General features: G+C 34.5%; 1 protein-coding gene across 1 annotated transcript in view; it reads left to right on the top strand.

Moving 5' to 3' along the window:
• LOC101897407 (uncharacterized) overlaps positions 1 to 21926 on the top strand; it is a 166088-nt gene that overhangs the window by 374 nt on the left and 143788 nt on the right. The gene's annotated exons all lie outside the window — the stretch shown is intronic.

Genomic DNA, 21926 nt, shown 5'->3' with positions numbered 1-21926 from the left:
GTAATTAAGACCGCTGACCGTCACGGTTAGCTTCATTTTCATGCCGTATTAAAATACTAGAAAAATTCGCAATATTTTTCGTAGCCACTATAACGAAACATTTAATGCTTTCATGCTTCACATCCCACACATAAACAATTACGAGCGTTTACAGTTGCTTTTGCAAAAATAATAAAACAATTAAAAAAATATAGATTCTTCCCAACACAACTTCATGATAATAGGAGTACAAATCAAAACTCAACTTAACTAAACTGTGCGACCAACCATGCCATCCATGTTGGTCAACAATTCCATTAAAAACAATTATTGAAGTTGGTCGACTTCACCCTGACCGACAACAAAGTTACTACTTTCATGGGCAAGTTATGAATACGCATTTAATGGATAATAATGGGGGGACCATATGCAAAATGGATTAAGTAATAATAATTTCAATACAAAATTTGTAAATGAGTTAGTTTTTCCACTCATGTGTTTAAATGTTTTATTGAAAATTTTAAAAATATGTAGTTACTTCAATCAAAAGTGTTAGTTACGTCTTTTTACATTTTTGCCAAGTAAACATAAGGACCAACTAAGAAAAATTAAACAAGACAAATCAAATTTAAAAGGATATTTTAAGCTTTTTTAAAGATTTCCTTTGACTCATGGTGTTGTAAAGAATATTTTAAATATATATGTTATAAAAAGTTAATATTTAAAAGATATATTTCAAGTAGTTGTTTGTTAAAGATTATTTTCCAATTATTAGTTCGAAAGGATATTTTTTTAGTTGTGCTCCATCAATTTTAATAACATCGTCGATTTTATGAAATAAGTTTGGACATCATGCATTTTGAGTTTTTTTTTTTGAAATCTTTTAGATACATTTTTTAGGCCGTTGGTTTTAAAAATATGTAGTTTCAGTTGCTGGCTTTGAAGGACAATTACTCAATTGGATTTTAAAGGATAGATTTAAAAATCGTGGGTTTGTGGAATGATGAGGTAGTCTTTGATTTTTTAAGGACTTTTTTGAAGTAGTTAATCTGCAAAATATAAGTTGTCAGATTGTTGTATTTATACAATAAATAGACTTAAAATCGTGTAATTTCAAAATATATGTTTACATTTTTGAAAACATGAGTTAGGGTCGTGGGTTTTATAAAATATGTTCTAAATTGTGGACCTATTTTTATCTCGTAGATTTAAAATAATGTTTTTCCGTCGTAGCTTTCTAAGAATATTTTTTAAGTAGTATATTTTTAGGGATAAGGTCATGGAAAATACTGGTTATTTTTAAGACGTGTATTTTTGAAGGAAATATTTTAAGTTCGTCGGTTTCTAATAGATATGATGGTTTATTTTTACTAGGTACGTTTTTTCATTATGGATTTTTAAGGAATTTTAAAGATAGACTTTTGTAGACTTTTAAGGCAATTTTTTTAAAAACGCGGACATTTCAAAGTGTTTTTTGCAAGTTTTTTTATTGGATTTGAAAGGGGATTTTTATGGCAATTTTAATTTAATTTAAAAGAACATTTTTTTAATCGTGTGTATTTTTTTAAATCGTGGACTTTAAAAGGATGATTTTTGCTTTTAAGGCATATTTTATTATAAAATTACTTGTTTTAAGTCGTATATTTTTAATGGATATTTCAAATCGTAGATCTTTTAAAGATTTTTCCAAAATCGTGAATTTTAAAGTATTCCTTATAGGTAAAGGAGCTTTTTAAGCCCTTCATTTTAAAAAAAATATTTCAAAGTCACAGATTTTAAAGGAATATTCTTTTCAGTTGTGTATTCTTATACCCTCCGCCATTCCGTTTGTAATTCTCGAAATATTCAGAATAGAGCCTATTCTGGATCAGCGTAAAATTCTAAGACGATGTAGCAATGTCCGTCTGTCTGTTGCAATCACGCTATCTTTCGAACGAATTGAGATAGAAAGCTAAAATTTTTAATACATGCATAGTTTACCAGTAGGCAGATTAAGTTCGTAAATAGGTCATGTCGGTCCACGTTTTCGTATAGCCCTCATAAAACGGTACCTCCCGATATTCACTATTTTCAGTATTTAGCTACATTATTTACCAGAATTGTTTCAAATTTCGTATTTGAAGTTCTTAATGGGTAGTACAGCCTATGACAAAAATATTTGTATGCAGGTCTACGTCTTCGTATAGCCCCCCCTCCCGACAGTCAGTATTTTGATTATTTCAGCAACATTATTCACTGGAATCGTTTCAAATTTCGTATTGGAAGATGTAAATGGGTAATGGGCAAAAAATTTCATAAGCAGGTCCACGTCTTCGTATGGTCCCCATATAACGGTTTTCAATTAAGTGATAGTTTTCGATTTTTTTTAAGTTTCAAGTTCCTTCCAAATGGTTGGAGGGTATTTATATACATATTTAGGTCCAGGATTTTTTAAAGAACATTTTTATCTTAAAATATCTTAAATAAAATATCTTAGTATATTTTTGGAGTTTACTTTTTAAGCACAATTCGAAAATGCATTTTTGAACAATATATACAATAATATATTTACCTCAAGGACAAATCGAAAAGGTCATGGATCTTGAAATATAATTTTTTAAAGAAAAGTCAGATGTCATGGATTTTAAAAAAGTTGCTTTTAAGACCAATTCGTAAACAAGTCGTGAATTTTGAAACATATTTTTTTCCAAGAATCAATGTACCACGAGTAGTTGGCTTTGAATCACAATTTTTTCGTAGACCTATAGGCCACTAATAAAGTATTTTTATACCCCCACTGTGTCATTCCGTTTGTAAAACCTCTAAATGTTCGTCATAAACATAAGGCATATATATATTTATGATCACCATAAAATGCACTTCCGTCTGACTTTTTTTTTACAATTGATTTAGGAAAAAACATGCGATTATACACTTTGAGCTTTCAGAAATGAAGCTTTCCTAAAACAATATCGCATGAGCCTAACTAATTTCAAAACGCATCGCATACTCATTGGATGAGTGGGTCTTCGATAGATTGCAATTGTCAATGCTATTTCCTTAAGTCATTTATAGCTCAACTCGAAAGAGAAAAAAACAAATATCCATTCACAAATGATCTTGGCTCTAATATGGAAAAAAATTCAAATTATATTTCTTATGAGACCAAATCGAACATAAGTCATGGATTTTTAAACCCAATTTTTCAAGAACAAATTTAACTCAGATGGTCGATTTTAAGAGCCTCCAAACCACAAATTGTGATTTTTTAAAGAAAATGCCTTCGACGTGTGACACGCCACTAGTCCTTTAATTTTTTAAAAAACTTGTGAACTTATAAAACTTTTTTACAACCACGAACAGAAATCGTGGATTCTAAAAAAATTTTCCCATACCTAGTAGACCACAATTGGCGTGTTTGATTCAATATATTCTATTTAAAATTATAGCTTGCATGCATAATGCATAATTTTTGAGCAATGATCTTCAATGATCAAAGAATTACAAATTATGAGCTTTAAAAGAACGTTCTAGGCACAATATAGCGCAATATATGCATTTGCTAGGCTGACATCCTTGTTTTGATGTATTTTTCAAAATACTTTGTTTTGAATCTATTTCAATAAATCATATTGTACCATGAAAAAAAAAACAACGATACTTCCCAATGTACACAGTACCCATAAATGTTCTCTCCACAAATGAAGCCATAATTGCTTGATTTTATTGTTGCAAGCAAACATTGCATGCGGAAAAAATAATGGATGAATGAATGAATGACTGACTGAGTGAGTAAACGAAGAATGACGGTGGGTTGTTTTATTTGAATTTTCCCTTGTATTTCGTATTTGTGTTTGGTTTCTCCTCCATCTGTTTGTTCTTCATTTATGGTAGCAAAATAATAAAACACAAAAAAAAAATGAATACAATTTTCAAGATCAAGTTCAAGTCTTTTTTTTTTGTTTATTTTTTCACTGGCAAAACGTGGGTTTAAATGTAGTCGATGTTTTTTTTTTTTTTGGTTATTTTCTGATTTTCATGGAAGTTCCATGTCTTGCATGCAACAGTAATTGTATAAACATTCATTCGTACGTTTAAAACATGCTACGTCATAGGCAAATGAAAACTTGTTAACATCAGGTATGTAATTGGTTTTGACGAAAATTAGCACGGCTTGGTTTGGGGAAATGTGTTTTGAGAAATAGTTGTAGGAAAAATGTAAATAGAGACAACAGGCTAATCATTGGTTATACAGGGTGATATAAAAAACTGCAAAAGAGTCAAACTACATAATTTTTACATATTTTTAAATTTTGTTGAATAAAAGCAAAAAATATCAGAAAAAAAACACATTTTAGAATAAGTTTAGATTTGTTGGAATTGATCAACTTTAGCACGAATTATCAAACGGCCAATGAATGTTGCTCTGCGGTATTTTAGCCCATATTCGGCGAAGCGCTTGCTTGAGGTGATCAACACTTTGCTTTCCAAAATACTCCAGACACAATAGTCCAACGGATTGGTATCCGAAGATTTTAGTGGCCATTGTGCGCTGGAAATGAAGCGAGGAACCTCATTTTATAACCATTCTTGGGTGCTGAGTCTTGTTGGAATGTCCAAAGTCTGCGACCAAAATGTTTGCGTGCCCAAGGCTTTAATACACCCCTCAGAATATTTTCGCAATAATATTCGGCATTTATTCTGATGCCACGGTCGATTAATACGAGCGGAGAGCGACCACCGGCCGTTATGGCGGTCCACACCATCACCGTGGCCGGCGCTTGAGTTCTGGTGGCCATCCGAAGGTGCACATTTTTAGCTGACCTCTTTGGCAAGAAAACACGATCATTTTGTTTGTTTACAAACATAGGAGAAAACCAAATTCGGCAGTTAAGCACTTTCTGCTAATTGGAGCAACTCTTTAGCTCTTTTGAGTCTATTTTCTTTCTGTTGGGCTGTAAGTTCTTGCTATTTTTGGAATTTCCATGGATTTACCCCAGGCTAATGTTTCAATATTTGCCGAATGGAATATTGCGATATGTTATCTCACGAAACATTTTTCGGTCACTGCGACGCGGGTTTCGATCAAGTCGCTTCTTTACTTTTCGAACCATTTCTGCTGATGTTGCTGTTTTCTTCCGTCCACTTCCTTGACGTCGGGCTACACTACCAGTATCACGGTAACGAACGTACGAGATACAAAAGATTTATTCACATTTAAATGCAGAAGTGCTCTAACGATAGCCAGTTGTGGTTTTTAGCCAAATATAAAGAAATCACACTATCACGTTTGAATTCCATCACGATTAACTATTTTTCTGGAAAATTCTCACCAAAATGCTTTTGCACGCTTGTAAACAATATAATTTACTGTCACTGGAATCATTTTAACAGCTGTCAGACGAGTGAGTTAGAAATGACAGCAACATGAAGTTGGCAGCAGTTTTTTCGTCTCACCCTGTATAGCAAATAATTTTTATATATTACATTCCTAACTTTTTTTAATTTATATATTACATACCTATCTTTTTTACACTTTCAAGTTTTTTTTCCATAACTTGTGAAATTGTATTTTGAAATTAAAACATAAATGCCTTTTGTAAAATTGTCAGTTATTTTCTTTTCTCCGCCACTTTTTTGCAATACCGCATTTATATTCCTTTGCTTTGTAGCACAACGTATTAAAGATTATCACGGTCGGTTAAGTGGAAAATTTATTGAAATCATAAATAAGAATAACAAAAATTGGCATATTAAGTTCTACTTCGCTGGTGTTTATCCTCGGCGCAAAAGAAAAAGTATGTATATGTTAATAATGTAATTTAAGTGAAAATGTGTTGGGAGAAACAATCGTGGTGCAGGTGTTTCGAAAATTTAGAAATATATAAAGTTATAATGATAAGAAAAAACTAATGGTGGATTTCAATATTCCTAAATGGACATATTGAGATTTTTAATAAAGAGGTCATAAGATATGATATTTCTGATGCAAAATAGTGGGTTGAAACCTGATTTGTAATAGAGGTTTTTGCCGGGTAGGTGATGTTTACTCGTTATGGAATAAGGTATTATTTGCCAACTTACTGGTGAAGTAAAAGGGAGTTAGATTACATTACTATGGTTTAGCGGTTACATTTTTTCTACAATTATAACCGACTGTTTTTCAATTTACTGGTAATGCTCGTTTACTTTTCTTGTGGAGGCTTCAAAATTGTTGCAGGAAATCTATCTCCAGCCTGCAAAAACTTGGGAACGACATTAGCAGAATATATCATTATGTAAATAAGTTATGTCTTGGATTACTAGAAGGTGGCCAAACAATGAATAATTCCTTAAAGATCAACTAAAAAACAAGTTCAAAAGTATCAGTCGGTTTTGCCGACAGATGTATACCCTCTATGAAGGATATCAAAATTTATGTTGACTTATATTACCATAATTTAAAATGTTAACCATTTATGAAGGAGATACCGAATATTGGGATATGTAAAAGAAAATCCGAAATCTATTACCAATTGTTAATTAAACGTTCAACCTTTAGTGGGTGAAGTAAGAGAAGGAGTGAGTCGATAAATTCTATTTTCACATCAGATCTCTATATATTTTGTTGTACACAGTTTGAATAGAATCGCTGACTGTTTAGCTAGATTTGAGATTTTTTTTTGAGATTTTTTTATTTTTTTTTTAATGACAGCAAAAAATGTCGGTAATAGCATCAAATTTTAAAATAAGTTCAGATTTGTTCACCTTTGGCATGAATTATGGCCATCAAACGGCCAATTAAACCATCACACGCTGCCCGAATATTGCTCTGCGGTATTTTGCGATAGTGCTGTGTCCTGTTGGAATGTACAAGGTCTGCGGCCACAATTTTTGCGTGCCCAAGTCTTTAAATACACCCTCCACAATATTTTTGCGATAATATTCGGCATTTATTCTGATGCCACGGCCGATTAATACGAGCGAAGAGCGAACATCGGTTATTATGGCGGCCCACGCCATCAGCATGGCCAGCGCTTGAGTTCTGGTGGCCTTTAGCTTTTGTACGCTTGTAAAAAATATAATGAGCTGCCACTGGAATAATTTTAACAGCTGTCGGACGAGTGGCTTAGAAATGACACCAGTCTGAAGTTGCTTGCGGTTTTTTCATCTCACCCTGTATGTGAAGGATGGACTAGAAGTGGTGGGCTGAAATCTATTATCTTCACCATACCTTGTGTTAATAAACATATTGAGATTTGTGAAATTTGAAGATAATCTGAAGCTTATTTCGCATTTTGTGAGAGAGGCATAATTATTCAAAATTTTGACCCGTTGTGGGAAAGGTACCAGAAGGTTTGTCAGATATATTCCACCTGTTCTTGTGTTGATAGACATATTAAGTTGTGCCGTGTTTGAAAGTGATCAGATTCTCATTTCGCATTTTATAAGCTGCATTGTTATTCCAAATTTTGACCCGTTGTGGAGGAGGTACTAGAAGGAGTGGTCCAATATATTCCATGTTCACACCAGATATCGTGTCATTGGAAGTATTGGGATGTGTGAAATTTGAAGACAATCGGACGGTTATTCTACATTTTATAAGGGTTATAACTGTTCATAATTTCTCACCTTTGTGAGCTAACCCATCTCCGAGTGAGCCGAATAACTCATTACAAGGCAATGGAAGTGACGCACCTATACATTATCAGTAGGTTGAAAATAATGGCTTATTCCTCAAAAAACTACAGATCAAAAACGCTTATTTCCTTAAAATCCAATAATAAGAAATAAATTAATGATTGATGATGATAAATCGATCTCTACTTTGGAGTAAGAGGAACCTATTCTAGTAATAAAAAAATCTCGTTATCAAATAATGGGTTTATTAAGTACATTTTGGCAACAGTAACTACTTACAAAACAGCATCATAACCCATTATTTTAACGTTGACATAACGTATTGCTTTTTAGCATTTTTGAGATAAAAAAATGTGACCAAAAATTGGGATATATGAAGATGTTGACCTGCAAAGGAAAATTTTCTTTCATAGAAAGTGGTACCGTCAAAAAATGTGGCATAAATCATCAAAATGGTGGATATAGATACTTTGAGACCGGTGTAGATAATTTTCTATCATAGAAGATAGTATCTATTGTCAACACCATATACCAACTTTGAAATAATTCCCGTGGACAACATCGCTATTATAATTAACACACCGAGGTAAAGGAGGTACCATTATATGTGGGCTATACGAAGACGTGGACAGGTATAATGCAGTACCCAATACGAATTTTAAATGACAAATTTGAAACAATTCCTGTGAAAAATGCGCCACAAATCCTAAAAATACCGATAATCGGGAGGTACCCTTGCATGGGGACAATAGCAAAAAAAACAAGTAAGCAAAGGCTATAGTCGTGGGGGGTCGACCATGTGATACCCTACAACACTACAATATGTTGGAAGCCCCCTTATGTCGAAATTAATTTTGGAAGATTTCGATATTGAAATAATGTCATAGAGGCCTGCTGAGATGTTACCCTTATTTACGCACTCCGCCATGTTGTTATGTATTCGAAAAAAAAAAAAAATCACAAAAGGCATGGTCCATTTTACAGCTAAATAAACTTTAATGGTCATCCAATATGCTCGACTTCTTTCCTGTCCCTATCTCTCTCCTATATAGCGACTGTAAAATCAGGAAAATGTTTTTTTCTTTTTTTTGGTCCATTTCAGCCTCTGAATTTAAATCTCTATAACAGTAGGCTTTAATTCTCACCCTAACGCTACCCCATGCAAAATTTCGTGAGAATCGGATGATAATTGCGACCTGTATATAATACCTTCAACACATAGTGTTGGGGGTGTAGAAAAACTTTAAAAATTTACAATTCAAAATTGTAAGTCAAATTGAAAAAATCGCAAGCGATAAAAAATATGACAAAAATTGGAAAAAAAAAAAAATTAACAAAAAATTTTCACTTTTTTATTTTTACGAGATTTTCTTTGATTTTATCCTTTTCTGGCAAGAGACCAGTCCGAATTGATGAGAATTGTGAAAATCAATCCAGCGGTTCTTGACTAACTAACTAACATTCCCTTCTTTGATATATGAGATTGCATATATCTTGCTATATATGCGAGATTTTGGATATGAGCATCAATGTAACGGTCAGAAGTGGCATTTTCGTGTATTTTTGATTTCGCCAGGATAAAAAATATTCGCGGTTTAGGGAAAATTTTCGTATTTTTTACAAAAAAAGTTTTGGTCTATTTTACCCGCTGAATGTGGTCCGATGACCATCCAAATTTTTACGCTTCTGCCCAGTCCTAAACTCTAACTCCATGCAAAATTCCGCGCCGATTTGTCTATAATTGTGGAAAGTCTTCTAAATTGAATTATCCTATGATGAAAATATGGACTTTAAGGGGTCTCCAACTTACAATTTAAATGGCAAATAAAATTAATTCCCATCTTATCATTCTGCCCTCAATTATGAGGTGGATAAAACTATTTTTACTTATTTAAATCACGCGAAATGCTATGACATGCTATATTGTTCTGCTATATTTTTGATTTGGCCTCTATTTGCCATCTTAGATTATAAGGGGTAGAAGAAAGTTTTCAATGTAGGTCGATGTTTCGGAGTAGTGCCCATATAAAGAAGGTACCTCCTAATTTAACCACATTTCAAAGAATTTGGCTAATAATGCGTATTAGGGGGGTGAAAATCTTACACTAAAATTTCAACATATCTACAAATTTTAGAATTTTTATCCATGTTATAATACCCTCTCAAGTCCACCTTTTGGCGGACAAACAGACTGACATGGTTAGGGGGACTTATGAGGACTCTAATGCACAATCTAAGTTGCTAATGGGTTTAAAAAAGTAATTAACTTTGGCTATTCTTAAATCATTCAGCCCTCAATTATGTAGTATACAAAATACAGCAAATTCCAAATTACTGCTCATTTGACTGGAAGATTTTGCTACGATTTTTACCATATTAAAAATTAATTTGATCCCTTATATGGCGATAAGATTGATATATACTTTTTAATAGATTTGTATAGCACATCCACACAGTTGAAGCCCACGGTTTAAATATTGAAGCCCACTGGTTAAAAATGGGTACAGGTATTTTAAAACACTTTAAATCGACCTGTACGTGAACACTTATATCAGTCATATCTGTGAATAATTATGCTTGGGAATATATGCATAATAGACAAAAACTACGGGCCGGCAACGCGGACCGGGCCAGCTAGTATTTCATAAATATTTATGTGATTTCATAATTATGTCTGTGCACTAAGTCGGTTTTTTGTAACTGGATCAGTAGTAACAGTCCATAACGGATGAAGGCCGTGAAGAACTTCAGCCCATACTGATCCACAAATTGTGAGAGAAATAAAAAACAACTATTTAAGAGTTCAACAGGATTGGTGAGAGAGCAATCATTGGATATAAGCTCGAGATCAGTGCGAAGACGAGTAGTGGCAGCTGGTCTGCGTGCCCGTAAGACATCAAAAAACCATTTATATCTGAAAAAATCAAAAAGGCTTTCGGAAACGATAATATTAAGTGGAATCAAGCTCAATGGAAAAAACATTATTTCTGGGATGAGTCTACGTTTAATATTAAAGGCTCAGACGTGAAAAATTTTACGGTGAGAAGACCAAAAAATGAAGGACTCAAGCCGCAGTGTTGCAAAGGTACAGTGAAGCATGGGGGAGGGTCAAAAATGGCGTGGCGCTATTTTTGTTTTTTCTATGGACTTGGGTCTATCCATAAAATAAAGGAAGTTGTGGATCCGTTTGTTTACAAAGATGTGTTGGACATCACGTTGTTCCCTTACGCTGAGTAAAATATTGGGCTGATTTGTGTGTTTCAGCATGACAATGATCCCAAACTTGTACCCCTAAATATTTTCCGATCATCTCCAAAAGCAATAGGGTTCTATTCTGACCCTAACCCCACCTCCATTTTCAATTTCGTGAGAATCGGGCCATAATTGCGACCTGTAGCTTGATTACGGACATACATAGCTAGATCGACTCAGCTCGGCGAGCTAGGAAGATCCATATATACTTTCCTATGTGGGAAACCAATATTTCGAGGTGTTACATAATTTTTGGCCCAATAAAACTTATAATACCCCCAATACATAGTGTTGTAGGGTATAATAATTGATTGATTAGTAGGATGATATGGAAGTAGATACGACCGCCAAAAGTTTCTTAGGAAACTCATTATTTGGTAATGAAGGTATTTTCTAGGATATAACACTATTCTTAGTTTTTAGGGACTTAAAAATTTTGCAGAATAATCATTTTATCATAGCAACAGCATTCCAGGTTTCTTCCAGTCATCATACCGCCCTCGTCGCTCTTCTGCTACGTCGATCACTGGTTTTCTCGAATAACGGGAACTAGTGTACTATATCAATGTATATTCGCTTCTAGACAGTATGTCTTAGGTTTAGCTGTACATCTCTATTTTTTCCGCTCAAATGTACTCTCTCGCGCACAACTTAAATTTTATACTTACTCATATTAAAAAAAAATCCTATACCAAACGAAAATAATAAAAGATTTTTCTCCTCACACCATTGTGACAATTCCAACTTCTTCCAGTCTTCGCCTCAATTTCTATCAAATTTTCTAATTTTGCTTCCAACGATTAAATATTAAATATTTATTTACAGTATTATCACAAAATGGTATCTCCGATCGTAACATTTGGTTAATTTTTAAATAATTTGTAGAAAATTACTTTAAATATTTTATTAAATTGCTCCATTGTTGATATGCTGCTCAAATAAGCCATTCACCATTATTTTTTGTATAACCATGGATATGAATGTAGATGTATATGTATTGAGATACATATGTGTTAGTATGACCATGTGTGTGTGTGGCGGCAGGCAGGCATCCTTTTGTTAATTACCTGCATCACCACATTGTTTGTTGTCCATGTTGTTGTTTATGTTTTTGTGTCACTACAGCCAACTGTGAAGAAAGACAAAGTGGGAAGTTGGAGGGCTAATGCCTTTTTCGAGTCCAGCATCAACATCAGATTCTCTCTGTGTGTTGTTTTAAAATATTGTCATATTTACAATGAACCACCTACATTTAGGTTCTATTTACAGGTTGTCAGTACTTCCGCAACAGAGTTGGAATGTTTTGTAACAGGCCCTGCGAACGAAGGGAGAAAGGAAAAATTACAAAAATGTAAAGGATGATTTAAGAGACTCGTTGAGATTATTTCCAGAGGAAAGTTGCCTCTTAAAGATCTTGTAATACATTAATTCAGAGGAAATTTATTAGGTACCTTTTAATTTTTTCATGATATGTAAGATTTTCAAATTTCGTCAGATAATTATAGTATCAAAATTTCGGCTTATATAATCCAAAAATCCAACATTGGCCAAAAATTCCTGCAAAGACAAAAAATGATTGTTTATAAGGCCCTCATTGCTTGCGTCGTCCCTGACAGGAAATAAGGCCTTTTCCTCTAGGCCTAAATAAATATACCACACAATCACACCAACAAGTATGAGACCCATTTTCTATAAATTTTGTATGCGTTCATGCATTTCACAACTCAAGAACATTGAACTTTTTCCCATTAAAGCCAACTAACAACGAAAAATATTCACAAGCGTGATGCTGGTGATGATGATGCCTACCGACAATAATTTTAAAGCTGTTGACAATGTTGGGGATGACGTTCGCTCTAGTAATGCTGTCCTGTGCCTGTGCGTGTGTAAGTCTCATTTCTGTTTACAGTTGTCTGTTGCTATAGAATCTTGTTCATCCTGATAAACATCAACGCTGTCCTGGTGTCAAGAAAGTAGGTGGCAGTGGGGGAGCAGCAGGAAAAGGAAGTCTAATTCATGCCATGTTGGTTGCTACAACCATCACCACTAAATGTCATTTGCATTTGCAACGTGTTTGGGTATCACATATCGCTTGGAATATTGTCACTCAAACCAGTGTTTACTTACCCACACCCATATACAGACATGGGCGATGTTGGGCAGACATTGAAACCATGTTGTTGTTGTTGTAGGTATAGTTGTGGTTGAAATTGTCAGCATGTGTTGGTTCGTATTGCGATTTGTACTGGAGCGACATCTCAATTAAAATGTCACAGAGAACCCAGTGAAAATGGGTACCAAAACAGTAGCTAAGACGATATGATGCTACCCTAGATTTGGTACTTGAAACTACTATGTATAAATAGGAAGTTTTTTAGATTCCTGACATAAAGCATGGTACAGAAACTTTAGGGAATCCTATATAAAAGAAGGCTCCTAAAAATTCCTTCTAATTTTGTGAATCCTACGGAGAAGAAGCAGAGCCCTAAACGACGGTCCTATTTGCCATTGTGTGACGCTATATGACAAACGATTGATTCTAATGAGATAGCTAGGGATACCAACACTCCTGAACGTCCCATAAGAAACATCAGCTAGCTTAGTACCCTGTGGAGAGAAGATAATAATTTGCAGCTCTTTGAAAATAAAATATATAAAATAAAAAATGTATTTCCTAAGGGTACTCAAGTAGTACCTGGTCTACATAAGGTACTCTAATGGTGCCATGTTGTACCATCTAGGTACGATCTCATAAGGACTAAATTTGTACCGATCGGCATACAGAACTGCAGTTGCGCCCGATCATTATACATAGAATACTAAATGAGATCGCGACAATAAAATCTGGTTAAAATAGGATCTGATCGGGGGGCTAAATTTTGTGCCCGCCTCCAACCTTCGCAGGGTACTACAGGGTGAGATAAAAAACTGCAACAAAGTCAAACAACATTAAATTTTTTGAATGAAAGTAAAAAATGTCGGAAACAGCATCAAATTTTAGAATAAGTTTAGATTTGTTCGATTTGGTCACTTTTGGTACGTATTTTCATATTCATAGAGTGCTTAATGAGAATTCTTTACCCATAGATCACTTACTACACACGATCTTATTTGGGGTACCATGTTGCCCGATTCTGATGAGGTATTACAGCCACCAAATCTTTATAAGGAAATGACTAATGATTTCCCAACAATCATAATTTACTAAAGTAGTATCGATCTTCTTCTTAGAAAGCTAAAATAGTGTCCGACCTTCACAGGATAAAACAACTGTACCCAATTTAAATACAGTCCGAACGGTGTACCTGATATTCATAGGGTGCGTAATGAGTACCTTATCTTTAAAGAATTAATCCTTACTCACAGGCCATTGGAGGCTTATCTGACATTCATAGATTAGTTCTCGATCGCTATTGGATACTGAATTATTGCCCGATCTTTACATTTAATAAACATCCGAATTTATGGAGTACTCAATGAGTATCCGAAGTTCGTAAGGTGCTATTTAAGTATCAGATTTTCATTTGGAACCAAAACAGTATCAGGGAACTGGAAACTTAAGAGGTTCCCCATCTTAATTGGCTACTCAATAAGTATGAGATCTTAGTTGGGTTGGATCTTTATTCAGTACCATACTCGATTTTCATTGGTATAGATTCAGGGTCCAATTCCAGCAATATTTTAGTGTTTGATCATTAATGGAGTACTAGAGAGGTACGCGATCTTCTTGCATCTTGTTAACAGTAGTCATTGGGTACTAAATAAGTACTTCATTTCTTTTGGTACTAAGGTACTTCTCCATCTTCAGGCGGTACTCTCTATCTCTCTCTTTTGGTACTTAATGAGTACCCGATTTACCTTGGGCGCATCACTAGCTTCTTTTAGGCCCTTTTTTCATAGAGTACGATAGTGGTAACCGATATCCTATGGTTCCACAAACTCATTTTTCATGGTTACTAAAATAGTTTACAATTTTTTTTTGGGAATTACATGGTGAGATAAAAAATGTACAACAAAGTGAAAGTAAAAATGTCGGAAACAACATCAAATTTTGGAATAAGTTTAGATTTGTTCGAATTGGTCACCTTTTGCACACATTATGGCCTTCAAACGGCCAATGAAACCGTCACACGCTGCCCGAATGTTGCTCTGCGGAATTTTGGCCCATTCCCAGCGAAGGGCTTGCATGAGGTGATCGACACTTTGGTATTTTTTAGTGCCAACCTTGCTTTCAGAAATACTCCAGATACAATAGTCCAACGAATTGGTATCCGGAGATTTCGGTGGCCATTGTTCGTTGGTGGCGCGTGCTGAGTTCGATGGTACTGAGTCCTGTTGGAATGGCTTTAATGCACCCTCCAGAATATTTTCGGCATTTATTCTAATGCCACGGTCGATTAATACGAGCGGAGAGCGACCATCGGCTGTTTTGGCGGCCCACACCATCACCATGGCCGGCGCTTGAGTTCTGGTGGACAACCGAAGGTGCACATTTTCAGCTGACCTCTTTAATAAGTAAACACGACCGTTTTGTTTGTTTACAAACTGCTGGATAACGAATGTTTTCTCATCGGGGAAAACCAAATTCGGCAGTTCACCACTCGGCAGTTCGTCTAAGCGAAGCAACTCTTCTGCCCTTTTTAGTCTATTTTCTTTCTGTTGCGGTGTAAGTTCTTGCACTTTGTGGAATTTCAATGGTTTTACCCCGAGCTCATTTTTCAATATTTGCCGAATGGAATATTGCGATATTGCGACGCGGGTTTCGATCAAGTCCCTTCTTTACTTTTCGAACCATTTCTGCTGATGTTGAGGTTTTCTTCCGCCCACTTCATTGACTTGACGTAGGGCTACGCTACCAGTATCACGGTAACGGGCGGTGGTACGAGACACAAAATACTTATTTCCATTTAAATATTGGAGTGCTCTAACGCTAGCCACTTGTGGGTTTCCAGCCAAATATAAAGAAATCACGCTTGAATTCCATCGCGGATAACTCTTTTTCTGGAAAATTCTCACCAAAATGCTTTTGTACGCTTGTAAACAATATAATCAGCTGCCACTGGAATAATTTTTAAATCTGTCAGACCAGTGGCTTAAAAATGACAGCAGTCTGAAGTTGGTTGCAGTTTTTTCATCTCATCCTGTCAAAAAGTGAATCAGAACAATGTGCCCTTTCAGAGTGGGGTACTAAAATTGAAATGAATTTTAACGATTGCTTAAGTCTGCAGTATTCCCCCAGCGGATTAACTTCATATTAATCTCTAATAAAGAGAGCAATGTTTTTCAAAACGAAACTGACAGCTCTGCAATATTTGCCGATTGCTACCAATATCATAATTTCATCGCGGCGAAGGAAATGGTCACTTGGCTATTGCACCTCTTTGATATGACGACTTTGGTGAAAAGTGTCGAACATCGACGTTTACTTTGTTGGTAGGTCCCATATAAAAAGTAGAGCCCTTAAATGTTTTCACCCTATGATCATAGGGTGTTCAGATGGGTACCAAAAACTAATACCCTATGGCAACATTCCTAATGCTTCCCAAACTTGCTTCACTTAAAACCCATCGCTAAGCCAGTGGAAAGCATCGATGCTGTCGCTCTTGTTGTCTGCTGCTATTGATAATGCTTGGCATTTCCTCTTAATTTACATTTATGTCAATGCAAAGTGAAATGGTAAGTTTGAGAGTGAGAGAAGGGGCCTACCTCCCCTCCCCTGTGCGTTGGTTTTCCCTCATCCAAACATTAACCATTGCCAATGTTATAGGCAGCCAGCCAGTCATTGTTAGGCCAGGGCCAAAACATTTTCAGGGCAAGTGGGCTTTTATGCAAACATAAACGTCAGAAACATGCAAATTAAAGTGTTACCCAGATGAGATGCAATTTTTCTCCCAAATTAGAATTCATTCGACTCGAAAAAACACACACATTGATGAGGCCAAAGTTATAACGAAGGGATCTATCTCGTGTGGCATGAAGAGTTTTTGCTGTCAAGACCAAAACAAAAAAAGGCAATTCAATTACAGGCCCAACATATCGCTTATATACAAGCTATGAAAATGACATCAGCAATCAGTTAGTGCATGTATTGAAGTTCTTTTGGGAGCGGAGAAAGGGTGTTCTAATGAGCGTTGAAATTTATGGAATTTATTTTTGAATAAGTCTTTCGAATACATAAGAAAAATCCTTTTCATTTCTTACCTTTCCTACTTATTATCCACCCTGTCATAGTTTATGATTTTTCGTCCTATCTTTGTTTGTTTTCTTTTTCCCTTTTTGTTGTCTCATCAAAAGTTTGCTTGCAAACATTTTCCACTCTCATATCTGCCGCCGCTGCTGCTGCTCATCAGGTGTTAGAATGTTAGCCATGCAAACATCAGTTCTTTTGTAACTCTTTTAGTTGCAAAAGAAACTTTAACATAAATATTTTCCACGTTTGTGTCCCTTTGCTACGAACCTAAAAAGAAATAAAGATAAAAGGCCAAAATTGTCTTAAAAGATTTTAAGCCATTGAAACTTTTCATAAGTACTGAAGAGGAAAAAAAAAGAAATTACAAGTTCTGAAAAGTCCTTTTGTGAGCGAGCGTGAGTGTAGAGGTGTAAAGTTCTAAAATAGCAGGTAAGCTAGGCTAAGTGCCGAATAAAGTTTATAATGAAATGAAATTCACTAGTAGCAACAAGAAGAAAAATTCTAACATTGTTGATGAACTTTAAAATCCATGAGTTTGTGCCAAAAAGAAACAGACAAAATGATGTCTTCTTAATTTAATTGAATAAAGTTTTTGTTTGTTTTTCTAAATATATTAAAAAAATATATATACACAATTTGGCAATTTTAGGAAAAATGAAAATTTGATCAAAAGTTACAATAATTTGCTAAAAAGTGATGAAAAACATCAGAAATACTTTTGACTCAATAAGGATTATAAGAAGTGTTCTTTACTGCATACTTTTAGGCAACAATAATAAAATCGCAGCTGGCGGGCATAGAAATGAAACATTATGGTATAGAATGTTTGATCCATTCAAGTCTACATAAGTTTTACATAAGACTTATGGCCCAATAAAGTCCATATGCACTATTGACTTGAGTTTAGACTGAAATGTTGAACCTAGGTCGGAGATGTCTGCATCAAATGTATGATGTGATTCTTAAAACCACAATATATCAGAAACAAATTAGGAAAAAAGCATTAGCATTTTGTAAAGAATTTTATGATCTAAAATTTTTGCTCAAGCTAAAAATCTTACAGTTTGGACGTGAGAATGTGAGAAGGCTGGGTTTTTGGAAAAACGCACTAAAAGAGTTGGAAATGTGCTAATATATACTCAAAATTGAATACTTTGTATTGGGCAAACGGAATGAGCTAGAAATTTGAAATGAGAGTCACCGATACACAGTGGTCGCTGCCATTGGCCAAAATTCAAAAAATGAAAATCAGATATTTATTGTCAAATGTGTACAGATGAACTCTTAAGAGGTTAAGCTTTTTAGAAAACATAATAATCTTGGCTTCATTCTAACGGGACACTTCGAAAATAGCATCAAAAAAGAGAAAATGTAGTTAGTTGCTTTTTTCAGTGGGATCAGTAAAAAAAGAGTAAAAATAGATCTGTATTACAAAATTAAATACATTTTAAAATGACAATTCTTGGCATAATTATTGAAAAGCAATGTATTGTCTTATTTTTAGTGCAGTAATTTGTGTGTTTAGTAGTTGTGTATGATATAAAAGATGTGAGTGTTCTGAGTTGCCTTTAAGATTAATTTTGAAAATAAAATTGGATTTCAGTTAAAGTTTTAATTGTTTTCCCCCCTAAATCCTCCAATGTGATTTTTTTCACGCCACTAGTAATGGTCCTAAGTTTCTAGAAGTGCTAATTTAACTTTCAGATTTTGTCAGATTTGTATATTATGCCCAATATACTGAAGTGACTTCGCTCCAATTTTGTCAGTTCTATGGTGCTAGTGACATAGAATATGTTTTTGTTGTTTGGGATTGATAAGGATATAATTGAGGGGTGTTCAATAATGTTACCTGCATTGTCTTCTGGGTATAATATTAATGTCCAAAAATTTAAGGCCTTTGCACTGGAAACGGCTAAAGAGTTAACAAATAGATATCCATGGCACTATCTTCCACCCGCAGCTAATAAAATTTTAATACATGCACCCGACATTATAAATTTGTCATTGTATCGATTGGAGAATTATAGGAGATATAAAAGAGTTTCGACTAAATCATACCCTAAAAAATTATTAACCGTCTTCTTCTGAGCTCTGACCCTTTTATAACGGGACAGCGAACGTTACCAATCAATAAAAAATCTATATTATTAAAATCTATTTTTGGAGGTACCTTTACAGGGGGACTCTACCTGAAGGCGGGCCGTTCCAAATAATTTTCAGTAAGACTATTTTTTAGCTCAATGTCAATGTCAAATGTCAAATAACCGAACAATCTAGTGTAGAAATGTGACAAAAATTGGCCAAATAACCCTTATTCGGGAGGTAAGTTGTAAGGGGACCATCCCAAAACATGCATCGACCATATCCATTTTGTCACATTTTTTATTTTTATCCCATCAAGGTACCATAACCAAAGAATCATATTGATGTCTGCACTGAAAGTATTTTTGGCCGCTGTTCCCATACGACCTCGACCACTGTGCGATGAAGTGTAGGGGAGATGTGGTAAAGGGTTTTTGGAAATTCGAACATTTAGGCTGTGAAAAGTTTAAAAATGGTACTATTTGGTTTTATGTGAACGGATAGAACTTAAAACTTGAAATTTGTTACGATAATTAAGATTGAAAAATGTGTAACAAGTTTGCGAACTTTACTAAATAGTGCTACATTTGGAGTAGTTTGGTTTAGGGTGCACGGATGAAACTGTAATTTTGAAGTTTTGTTTTGGGGTCCCTCTTGTTGGAATTTTGACGTTTTGTATTGGGGCATCTCTTGGTGCTCGCATGTGTATCCTGATCATATGAAGGCGGTTTCGGATATACTACACATTTGGTATTGGTTGAATGAATAGAGCTGCAATCCTGAAATTTGATATAGATGTCACTGTTGGTGTGGTTTTGACGGAGGTGGTTTTGAAAATGTGAAGAGATAGAGCTGGAGTCCAGAAAATTGACATTGTGAACTCTGTTGGTATCAGGAATTGAGATATGGAGGTGGTGTTGGAAATGTGTACTAAAATTGTAGAAAAATACTCAAAAATGCTAAAGTTTATATTGAATGAAGGAATAGAACTGAAATTCAAAAATTTAATATTGAGCTCTATGTTGGTATATGGAGGTTGTTTTGGAAATATGTACTGTAATTGTACGAAATAGTACTATATTCGTTATAATTTGGTATTGAGAGAACATATAGTGTTTGAAATCAAAAGTTTGGTATTAAGGTCGCTGTTCATGTGTAGCCTGGACATATGAAAGTTTCGGAAAATGTGTACTATAATTGTACGAAAAGTACTGAATGGTGCCATATTTGGTATTGAGTAAACGGATAGAAATAACATTCTTAAATTTGATATTTAGATTACTGACGGTATCGATGTTTAAGATTTGGCGGTGGTGTGATATACTTCCCATATTTATTCGAAAAGAACTAAGTGGTTCACATTTGGTGTTGGCTGAATGGATGGGGCTGAAATCTTGAAATTTTATATTGAATTGTCTGTTGGTATCTGGAATTGAGATGTACGAAAAGTATTAAGAAAAGTACAATTTAGTATTGGTGAAGCAATAGAGCTGAAATTCGAAATTTGATATGGAGGTATCTGTTAGGTGAACAGATACTAGTGCTTGAAATTTAAAATTTGGCATTTGGTTCATGCAGCTTCGGAAATGTGTGCTATAATTTTACGAAAAGTACTGAATGGTACTGCATTTGGCATTGGGTGAAGGAATATAGAAAAGACTCTGAACTTTATATTTAGATTACTGAGGGTATCTGTGTCAAAGATTTGACGGTGATTTTGACATGCATCCTCTATTTTTTCGAAAAGTACAAAATGGTACTACATTTGAATGGTATCTTGAAATTTTATATTGAATTGTCTGTTGGTATCTGGAATTGAGATATGGAGGTGGTTTTAGAAAAATATACTATAATTGTACAAAAAGAACTAATAACTACTCAATTGGTATTAGGGAAGGAGAGTAGTTGAAACCGTGCAATTATAATAATAATATTGAGGTCTCTGTTGGTATTTTGATGTAGATTTGGAAATGCGTACTATAATTGTACGAAATGTACTGAATAGTACAATATTGGGAAAATTTGAGTGTATTGTAGTGAACAGATAGTGATTGAAATCTGAAATTTGGTAGCAGTTATTGTGTAGCCTGGACATATGGAGGTGGTTTTAAAAGTGTGTACTATAATTGTAGAAAAAGTACTGAATGGTACTAAATTTGGTATTTGGATGAGGATAGAGCTGGAATCCAGAAATTTGATGTTGAGATCAGAAATTGAGATACGGAGGTGGTTTTGGAAAAGTGTATCAAAATTTTATAAAAGTACTAAAGTTTGTATTGGGTGAAGGAATAGAGCCGAAATTCAAAATTTGATATTGAGGTCTCATTTGGTATATAAAATTGGGATATGGAGGTGGCTTTGTATATTATAATTGTACGAAAATGACTAAATAGTTCTATATTTGGTACAATTTGATGTTGGATGAACAGGTAGAGCTTGAAATCTGAAATTTGCCATAGGGCCGCTGTTTAAGTGTAGCCTAGGCATATGGAAGTGGGTCTGCGAAATGTCTAGTATAATTGAGCGAAAAGTGCTGAATTTGGTATTGGGGAAGGAACAGAGATAAAATTCTGAATATTTTTTTTTTTTGAATACTGATGGTATCTGTGTTTTAGACTTGATGATGGTTAGAAATGAGTCTTATATTTGTATGAAAAATACTAAATTGTACTAAATTTAATGTTGGGTGAAGGAATGGGGCTGAATTCCTCAAATTTGATTTTCACATCTATGGTGGTATCTAGAATTGAGATATGGAAGTGGTTCTGCAAATTCGTACTATAATTGTTTGAAAATTGAAAATTGTTTGGATCAGTGTTTCTTT

This window comes from Musca domestica, unplaced genomic scaffold (genome assembly GCF_030504385.1).
Source record: "Musca domestica strain aabys unplaced genomic scaffold, Musca_domestica.polishedcontigs.V.1.1 4, whole genome shotgun sequence".
Taxonomy (NCBI): Eukaryota; Metazoa; Arthropoda; class Insecta; order Diptera; family Muscidae; genus Musca; species Musca domestica.
This window is presented reverse-complemented; position numbering and strand designations above follow the sequence as displayed.